Here is a 10,439-nt window from a genome sequence, read left to right as displayed (position 1 = left end):
ACTTCTAATTGGAAATCCTGCTGGGATGTCGGAGGCCAGAAGCAGCTGGATGTGACGTGATCAGGGGTGAACAGAGGTGTTTTGTCAAGGCTCCCCCACAGAACAGTCCACACTGTCCGCACCTGGGAGGCCATGCGGGCACACAGTGGTCTCCACTTTGGAGACAGCTGATCTATAAATGCTGGTTTAGACATTCCAGACATCACAGTGAACTCTTGAACTAAGACCAATGGGATAAAGGGATGTCCATTCATGCCCAAAGTCTGTTAAATTTGGACACCCATTTCAGTCCGTCGAAACCCGTACCTTAGAAATATCCCTCAGTGCTACTGCTCTGCTCCATTCTCCATAAGAGTACTCTGGGAATGGAAAAGCATCACAATTTGGAGAGGATTTGGTGGAGATTGGAGTGCCAGCACTAAGGGAGGTCTCTAATATAGGTGAGTGACAGAAGGGGCTCAGGGCAGGCAGACATACCCACCTTGCTCAGTTTTGAACTCACTCAGTGGAACTCTCTTCCTGAAGAATTCTCCATTCCTAGAGTTGCTGAGGAATGGAGAAACATCTCCATTCCTAGAATGCTCTGCTTGAGGGCAGAGTGGGAGTGCCAATGCCAAAAGAGTCCTGGAAGGTAGGTAAGCATGCCCCTGAGCCACTTTCAACTCTTAACTACCTTTCCAAGCTCCCTTGGAAGCAGAGTTTAACAGGCTTCTGTGGTCATCAGAAACTGTTATTTCCCAAGTCCATAGAGCTGAAGTCCATTAACATGAGTGTTCACTGTATGTTCAAGACCTTACTTTTGCTGAGACACTACCCATAGCAGGTAAATTATTACAGCCATTGGCTGGTCATTCCTTGTTTTGCAGATTTATCTAATCAATGCAGATGCAACTCAGTCTTCAAGCTGCTTCAAATACCCAGAGAGATTCTTAACTATTTCCTGACCATGGGGAAACATCAACCAACCAATGAAGGCAGTCGTTACATAGGTTTTGATGGAGCACCCTGGCATTATCTGCTCTCTTAGACATTGGCTGTTATCTCAGGCAAACTGAGATCAGAAGCCACTGGATATAGATTAGGTGAAGAACTGCCTCTCAACTTTGAATGGTTGCTAGAGATGCTGCAAATGTCTCCATCATGGCACACTAGGAATGGAGGAGCATCTCAATTCTGAGAGGCTCTGGTAGAGAATGGGGCGGGAAGAGTGGAGCAGCAAGTCAGGGTTGAAATTTCAGCCAACAGACTGGTGTTGTCTTAGTGATATTTTCTACAAGAGCCCTTTAAATGTGTTCTGAAACATGGGGGGGTGTAGGGGGATGAGTGGAAACTTCCAGCCTGATTCTGCATGCAGGGACATCTCAGCTTCCTTGTACACAGAAGATGGAGAATTCTGTAGGCACCAACCTTCCTTCTGGACTTTGGTATGTAGAATAATACCTTAGCAGCAACTTAAGGAACAGGACTGATGGTTGTTTCTTTTTTGTCCCAACCATACAGGTGCTCGAGGGGTGCTCGATTGCCTTCCCCCCCCTTTATACCCAGTGACTGATGTCCCCACACTAATTGTTCATAAACAAGTTAACTACAACCAAATAGTCTCAATATGAAATATTGATTTTATACAGAATACAGAATATTGATTTAATATCTTTCATCCTAAAATGGCTGATATCAGAGATCAATTTAAATTTATGTTCGTTATTCTTGCAGATTAAACAAGATTTTTTTTTTTAATTTGCATGTCACATGAGATGCCTTTCAAAATTACTGGAATTCTAATATTACTTATGTGGAGCACAGCTAGACATGACAGTGAGAGGTCCATGATCAGATCCCCTGCAATTTCTATAAAAGTGTTGCAGCAGCTTCAAAAGGAGAGCAAATTTGATTGGGACTGAGGTACTGGAGAGATTGTGGAGCAAGCCTCCCCTTACACCATTTTCCCAATACAGCAAGCCCTTTCCTGAAGCTGCTATTTGATCCATAATGCAAAACATACCTTTACCGTACAAGAGCCACTGTGGAGATGGTGATGGAAGTGCTGGATTAGAACCATGGAGACCCAGATTCAAATTCCCATTTAGATTTGAAGTTTACTGGGTGATCTTTGGCCAGTCATTATTTCTCAGTCTAACCTACCTCACAGGGTTAGTGTGGTATAAAATGGAGGGGAAAGAATCAGGTATGCTGCCCTGGGCTCCTTGGAGGAAAGGTGAATTTAAAATGCAATAACTACCAACTGTTTTGCCCCACAGAGTAAATGGTAGCTTGGGGAGGGGCTTGAAATGGCTCCTGGGAAAGAGCTAATAAACCACCTTCCCCCTCACTATCATTGTGGTCCTGATCAGATTTCCCTCCCAAAGCTGCTATTAAATCTTTGGTCATAGATCCTCTGCTGTCATGTCTAGTTTGGTCCTGTGAAAGACTGTAGGCAACAAGAGCAAATTTAAGATGTAGGGAAGCCATATTTCTCTTTTTAAAAAAAAAATCTAGTTATGTAGGGTCAGATCTTTATTACAACCAGCAAAAACGTTTCAAATCAATAAATTGCAAGCTTTCAAGTTCACTAAAATGCTACTTCCAAAAGGGGACGCAAAAGGGGAGAACGAATTAAGGGAAAGAAAGACAAATTCTCAATCTGCACTTTGTAAGAGAGTGGAGAAGGTGTTATGTACACTCAGTTCTGTCAGAACATGCTAGGGGCAAAAAGGATCTTAGGCTGCACCAAAAACTACCAGAGAACAAAAGCAATAGCTGTTTTCTCTTAGAAAATATAAACGCCAGCAGAGATGTCTCTAACATACAATACCATAAGCAATGGAGTAACTCCAAGGCAGGCATCCCCTTTCAACGTTGGAGAGGTGTCAGGACTTGAGCCACAGAGAGTCTTGAACTGTTATTCAGGGATGTCAGGCAGGGGTTCACCGTTTGCTATAACATGTTGAGGGAACTGCAAGGATATGGACCAATAGCAATAGGTCAGATTGGGTACATATTCTCTATAGCCCCAATAAAGGTTGTCAGGTCAGACGTGCTTGATGGTTTAAGCATGTCAGAGAAAGGTGGAAAAATCAGTTGGACTTCGACTACAAAAGGAACTGGGTATAAAAACTTTGGACCGCCCTGCACCTGACCATCCAGGTCACTGAACCATAAACAAAAATCCAGATTAAGTTTCGTATCAATTGCAAGTTTACATACTGCTTTTCAGCAAAAAAATAAAAAAAGGGGGGGGCAAAAGGCTGGGAATATTTTCATTTTGGATTGCTACAAACCTGATTTTGGGGTCTGTAGGTAGTACATTCCAGCCGAGAGTGAGCGAGAGAGAGAGAGAGAAATTTGTGGGGAAATTGTGATGGCACAGTCAAGGAGTTACCCTAGAAATGGTTGTCTGGAAGAGTAATGAAGGCACAGCAGCAGTTGACACATCAAATGATAAAAAGAGACGTGCAAACATTGGCTCCCTTTAAAAGTGGACGGAAAGACAAACTGCAGTGAAACCTCAGACTTCTAAAGGGCTATAACGGCTTTCTGGGGCCGCATTCCTCTCAAGTGCTACAGCAACACCCTTGGGCAGAAGTGAATATGTTCAGAAAAAAGACTAGTGGGAAAGCCCCTTATTATTTCAAGATGCAAATGAAGCTTTAAAAGGTTGTTGTTCGTTTCTGTTTGAACTAGGTAATTTCCTCACTTCGCAGCTATGGAGCTCAGGGCAGGCGCTAAAGTGTAGCATGGAAAGGCAACAGTTGGGGTCTTAATAGTGGAAGTTGGGTCCACCCCCCAACACCACCATTCTTATTTTGCACAGAGGGCACAAGAAGGTGACGGCTATGTTCCCCCCCAAACCACAAGCCAAGCTGGCCTTGAAATTAACTCAGTTTCTCCAAGCTGTCTTCTTTTTTCAATAAATATTTCATCTCATTACATCTGTTAACAAATTCAGAAACACTGGGCATGTATTCCAGACAGCAGAAGGTATAGCGACAGTGTTTCTCTAGTTGTAATACCAATTGTAACAACTGTCAGTTCCAAGGTTTCTCCGAGCTTCCTGACAGAACTTTCAGGAAAAGCTTGGGGTCTTTCCAAGAGTTCTCCAGGAAAGAGCAGAAAGACTGAGTTTAGAGGAGCTCATCCCAGCCCTTCCCACCATCACCCCTTTTCCTCAAACCTGTCTTGACAAAGAAAGAGCAACACCAGGCGGATTGGTGTGGAAAGTACCGGCAGACCCTCATCTCAAATGCCTGGATGTTTCTGCAGACCAATCATTACCACTGGGGAGTCTGGGAAACAGACCTTTGCCTTCAGACCAGAACTGGTTTCAACCGGGTTTCCAATTCTGGTTTGGAAGTAAACTGCGGTTTGTGCAAACCATGCATGTGAACTGAAGTATGAGAAGGGAGGAAGCCCAAATCTAATTCACAACCATGGCTTAACCATTACATTCCTATTCACTGGAATATCCTACTAGAAAAGCCAGAGCAAGAAAAGCTATTGCAGAATAAATTGGTAGTGTGTGTAGTATGAACAAAAGAGCTTGCAAACATAACCCATGCTGTTGACACCATTTTTATCAGCTCCGGTACTTATAATAATGTAGAAACAAACATCCCTACAGCTGCTGCCAGTAGAGAGTGGAGAATTCCCTCTCTTTCTCTTCCCCAGTTAGCTGATAAGAGCAAATTCAGTAAGTAGCACTCCTGGGGAGGGGGGGGGGAAAGATGTTTGCCCGTAGGAGTTTCCAGAATCGTGGTAAAAACCATGCAACCTTCATCAGCTGGTCTCATGGATGGGTTGGCCTTGCCTGAAAGAGTTGAATTGCTATAAACCACAGCAGTCAGACATGTTGAGAGACATGCATACTATCTCCACATTAAATTCATGCATGAAAAGGTTGGATTTTTAGTTAATTATAAAGAGCATTAGGGTTATTTTAACCATGTTCTTTACTCAGTGGGCTAGTACAGCCATGGGTGAGAATTCTGCTGCCAATACAGACAGAATCTTCCTGGAAAATAGTACGGGTGTGCCGCTTAATGATGGGAATGTTCTCCAGTCCTGTTGTTATGCAATTAGGTTGCTGAGTGAACATTCAGCCCAAGTGCCTTTGTTGTGTAAACTCCCTGCTAGACACTCGCTAGCTGCGTAGGCTACTGGAGGTCCATTGCCTCTTCTTTGCATTACGAAACACTTTGTGGTGTAAACAGACACTCTGCTGCAGGCTATTGGAGACCTGACTGCCTCGTTAAGAGCCTCTTTGTTGTGTTTTTACCCCCGTCATATATGCGGTCCGTCATTAAGCAGAAGGTTAAGTAGCACACGCCTGTACACACAGCTTGCATACAAGGAGGAAGGTTGATCAGACAGTATAGTTCCAGGTGACAAACACACTAGTGGATCCCTATTTGCATCTGGAATGCTGAATGTTATGATGGGTTCAAACTCAAATGTAAGACTGCTTTGTTTGTTTTTAACAATGCCTTCCCAGGAGGCTTGGTTGGCTTGGTCCATAGAGATGGGTTTCTTGATGAAGATATGTTTCCAATTGTTCTTTTAGGTAGACTTTCTCCTTATCACAGGTTTTGCTTCCTCATCCCCCCCTCCCCAATGCATGGCTTGGCAATAATAAAGTACTAGCGATTATTTTTTTGTTGTTGTTAGTTTTTTTACTGCAATCTCACACAAAACTGAAAAAACAAACACCTGAATAACTGGTCTCAACAGCTGGTTTCAGCTTTACCTTTCCACAGTGCAATTTTGAAAAATTACTGTAATCCTTCAGAATGCTTATATTATCTTGCAGCAGACATTTTGATTCAGTTAAGTAGTGCAAGAAAAAGCAAGGGGGGGACAAACAGATGTTTCTGCATATTTTTTTAAAAAAAGAAAAGCCATCCTAGACTGATCTCAGAATCATGCTGATTGATATATGCTGAGTTTTGATCAAAATCAAGTATGTGGCAAGAAGGGAGGTGCCCCACCTTATTCTAATAGCTACTGTTGTCAACTTTTGACTAACAACAGATTGCAACTGGCCATCTCAGAAACAAGCAACCTGCATTCTCCCTTTGATGTTTTGCCTAAACGTGCAAATCACCTCCGGCATACAGCTCTGCCTTTTCCTCGCACAATCAGGAGTTAGACTGTGAGCTGGGGTTTTCTAGTGTTTACTAAAAGCACATAAAAGTACCCTTGAACTCTTCAGTATGCATTTCATATGTCATCCAGCTCAGCACACACAGGGATTTCCCTACTGTCATAATGAAGATCACAATGGAAACACCCCCACCCATGCTTCATGGATCCCATGGATCCACTTCCTCCATGGATCAAGACCGCAGGATGGGAAAAAGGAGCTCTAACACTCTGCCTTGCCATAGTCCAAATCTGGATTCCCCCCCCCCCCACACACACACACACACTATAACTGCCATTTGCCCTGGGTGGGAAGCTTCCATTGATACCAGTGGGTTTTAGCATGTTAGAATAAAGTTCAATCCCACCCTTTCAAGGTTTTTAGGGCAGAATTAATGATTTCTCCAGATCTTCTGTAATGGAACAAAAAGATTAGACACTCACCCTCTTCCCAGGTCCTGGCTGTATCAACTTTGGTGGTAGGACAAAGAGCAAGTCCTCCCCAGGAACACCTGTCTTACGACCCAAGTCTAGGAGCAAAGTAGAGAATAACATCTGGGTCAGGAGGATAGGCTTGCTTCTGCTACCTCTCCAAATTAGTCAATCCTGGGAGAGACCTGAAACTCAGACTGGCTCAGAGCTACACGGAAGCAAATTCTGGGCTCTTGACCTTCAAAGGGACTGGTCACTTGCAACTTCATCACACCAGCTTTGCAAAGGTCTTTGAATTCCAGGCCGCCTGGGGAGAGGGGGACCACTCAGTCACACGCTTGACAGACACATCCATTTTTATTTCAGCTGCATTCCAGGCATCTCTTCTCCACAGAGTGAAACTGCTACAAGACCAGCTGTCGCTGAGTTTTAACTACAAAGGAAATTGCAGCAGGTGTTCCATATGGGAGGACTAATGGATCATTGTACCACCTGCACTCATTCAATTGCTGACATAGCTTTCTGCATTGCTCAGTCGTGCCGAAGTGCAGCAGATCAACAGAGCTGGAAGGAGGAAGCAAGATGATGGTCGTGGGGTAAGAGTAGAGAGGCCTTTGATCCACCCAGTGAAATGTACCCCATTGGCCATACCCTGTGGTCTGTGAGGACTGGCTACTCTCTTTTAGTCAGGGGATTATCCAGGAACTGGCAGGACACAATGAGGATTGCCAACTATTTTATGGCTTCCTGCTCCTGCACCTTTAGTAGCAACTTTATCTGCAGACATTGAGTTTGGTCCAAATTCTACTCTGCAAGAGTGCTGCATCCCACTGGTGTAAGAGGGAGAGAGGTGCTATTTTCCATTATCTCTCCTTCCCTCTCCAGCAAAAGATTAGGGAACCCTGAAGAAATACAGCACGGGGGGCTGGAAAAGGAAGGGGGAATTGTCTGAAATTATGCTGTTCCCCTGGGCTGGCCCATCCATGAGGTCAACCGAGACAGTTGCCTTGGGCAGCAGATTGAAAGGGACTGTGAAAAATATAATAAATAAATAAAGAAATGTTGAGCATCACTTTATATATGGCTGCTTGGCTACCAGCTGTGAATGCTGCAGAAGGCCACATGGCAGAGATATAGCAAAGGTCGTCCTTAAGAGAAACAGCATGATAGCAGGCCCTGAGCAAATGACTGAACAACTCCTAACACAGCTGAACTTTTCCCCCATGGACTTTATTATAATCACTGCAAATGGTCACCAAATTAATGCCCAAATATTCACTTTTAATAGCACATGTTGGTGAAGCTATTGCCTGTTAATTCTGTTGCTATTTCTTATATAATATGGAGGAACATTCCTTTCTAGTATCCAGTAATTAACAATTAAATGCTCTTTAAATGTTAATGCCCAACCGCTACCATTACTAAAGCCATAGTCAAGTTATAACATTGTTAGAACCACAGTTGATTATGGAAGTAACCTTGAAACCAGGTGAAGACATATGTCAATTTCATCCTGCTTTAGCGGTAAATGCTGTATTGTTTTGTTTTTTAAACACACCACAGATATCACCAAGACAAAACAAAGCCAATTTAAAATCAGTGCCATGAAAAAAAAAAGGCATTAATGAAGGTCTCCTTGCCATGTTGTTGCAATATTGCAATCTCATTTTCACTGGCTGGAAAGTATTCTGTCTCGCTGCTTAATTGAAACAAAAAAAAAAAGCAGATAACCCAATGACACAGGCAAATAGGGTAACGGCAACTTATTCTAGATGTTGTAAATAATTGGATGGCATGCTTCCACATTGCTAAATGCGAAAAAGCTACTGGGAAGGCCACTACTACATCAGATGTCACTTAGAATTGTTAGATGACCCTCCTTGACCCTGGCACCTATTGCTCTCTCAGAATTGTTGCAAACAATTCTGCTGATGTGGGAGGGTGTTCACAGTGGATAAGGAACCCTTGCCCTGACATGTATTTGGGGGGGGGGAGGCTTCTAACAGTATGAAAGTGCACATTGTTGAGCAGATGAGCAGTCCGATATCAGTGGCTCACCACCACCCTAGGGACTTGAGTCAAGGTTTCTCAGATCCAATCCACTCCTTGATTCACTACAGTACATGCTGGCAGCCACGGGCCAATTCCGGCTCAAAACTATTTATGGAAGCCAAGGTAATAAAAAAAACCTTGATGACCTGAGCTTAGTCTGCACCAGCAGTTTTGCTGGTGCAGAAGCATGGAAAGTAGGGATGAGGGGAAGTTGGATAGAATCCTGGTGCAGCTGGGATTCACCCCTCCCTCCCTCCCTCCCCGGTTCCACCCCTACTTCCCACCCACCTCCGAACACTCCCCGGGCAGGGAACAAATCAGGGATGTGCGGTGGGTGGGAAGGCAGGTGAGGCAGAGCCTCCCCACTGGAGTCCTTCGAAAAGTGCTGCTGCTGTGTAAGGCGCTCAGGCACTCACAACCCATGTGCAGCGCGCCTACATAACGGCGGTGCTTTTCAAAGGACTCCAGTGGGGAGGCTCTGCCTCACCTGCCTCCCCACCCACCACATATCCCTGTAACAAATCAAAAACAAGCTATTAAACAAGTTTCCAGCATAGCATCTGACAGTATAGAATGAATCCGCTTTGCAAAGACCTAATGACAGGGGAAGAGTAATGTGTTGGTCCCTTAAGTTTATTGTTGTTAAATATAGCACATGATCTACGCTCGCCGCTTGAACACTCTGGCAGTGAGCGCAGCATACCACCGCCCCATAAGGAGCCCAGAAAATCTCCAGAGTGCTGCAAGTGGGGCAGCCCACCACAGCCTCCCTGTCCTCACTACACTACTGCCTCATAGCCCAATCCAATGCTTCCCACAGCCCATGGCTGCAGCGGCGCGAAAATGGCTACTGCTGCATTCCATGGGGCTGGGAAACAGTGCGGGAAGATGGGGACAGAATGAAGGTGGATTACAGTACGACACTCTGTCCCACCATTCTCCTCTCCTTCAGACTCCCTCTTCTGCTCCATACCCTTCTTCCTTTCCCAACCCAATGGTTGGCAACCTTCAGTCTCAAAAGACTATGGTACAAGCCTACAGCACCTGGTATTCTCAGACGGTCTCCCATCCAAGTACTAACCAGGCCTGACCCTGCTTAGCTTCCGAGATCAGACAAGATCCGGAGATAGTGTTCAGTATAGGGAGATGGTTGGCAACCTTCACTCTCGAAAGATATGGTAGAAGCCTACAGCACCCGGTATTCCCAGGCGGTCTCCCATCCAAGTACTAACCAGGCCTGACCCTGCTTAGCTTCCAAGATCAGACAAGATTGGGCATGAGCAGGGCAGCAGTAGACTGGGAGAAAGTGAGGCTTGCATATCACCAGCTAAGTGGAGAGGGGGATGCATTTGGCATACTGCTTGAGGTTCTGGAAGGTCTTGGGTCAGCCTGGGAGGATATAAAATAAATGTAATAATTTTTTTTTAAAAAAATCCAGCCCAGGATACCCATATGTTGCTATGACAGTTTGGCCAGGACAATCAGCCCTGAGCCGACAACACATCCTGTATGTGACCGAGATCCACAGACAATTAAAACAATATTTGTATTTGCATGCATACTTTTCTCCCGCAAAACCCAGCTGCTTTTGTTCATGAAAGCAAGTCTCTTCAAGACAAATTCAGATTGGTTGAAACCAAACAATACGTTCAAAGTAAATAGGATTTGCCAGCTTCTTTGTATTCTAAAACACGAGGCTTACCCCTGGCAAGTTGGAGCGTAAAACACATTTCTTGGATCTAGATTTGGTGTCTTTCCACCTGCCTTTTCTTGTCTTGTATTGTACACAAGCACTGCAAGTTTTCATTCCTTGCTTTCTG

The 10,439-nt window shown here is 44.5% G+C and overlaps 1 pseudogene; it reads right to left on the bottom strand.

Annotated features, from left to right (window-relative positions):
* Positions 1-9,802: 9,802 nt before the first annotated feature.
* Positions 9,803-9,916, bottom strand: LOC136656365 (5S ribosomal RNA; annotated as a pseudogene).
* Positions 9,917-10,439: the final 523 nt, after the last annotated feature.

The sequence above is a fragment of the Tiliqua scincoides genome, chromosome 6, assembly GCF_035046505.1.
Source record: "Tiliqua scincoides isolate rTilSci1 chromosome 6, rTilSci1.hap2, whole genome shotgun sequence".
Lineage (NCBI taxonomy): Eukaryota > Metazoa > Chordata > Lepidosauria > Squamata > Scincidae > Tiliqua > Tiliqua scincoides.
Note: the sequence above shows the minus strand (reverse complement) of the source record. Positions and strands in the feature narration are given on the sequence as shown.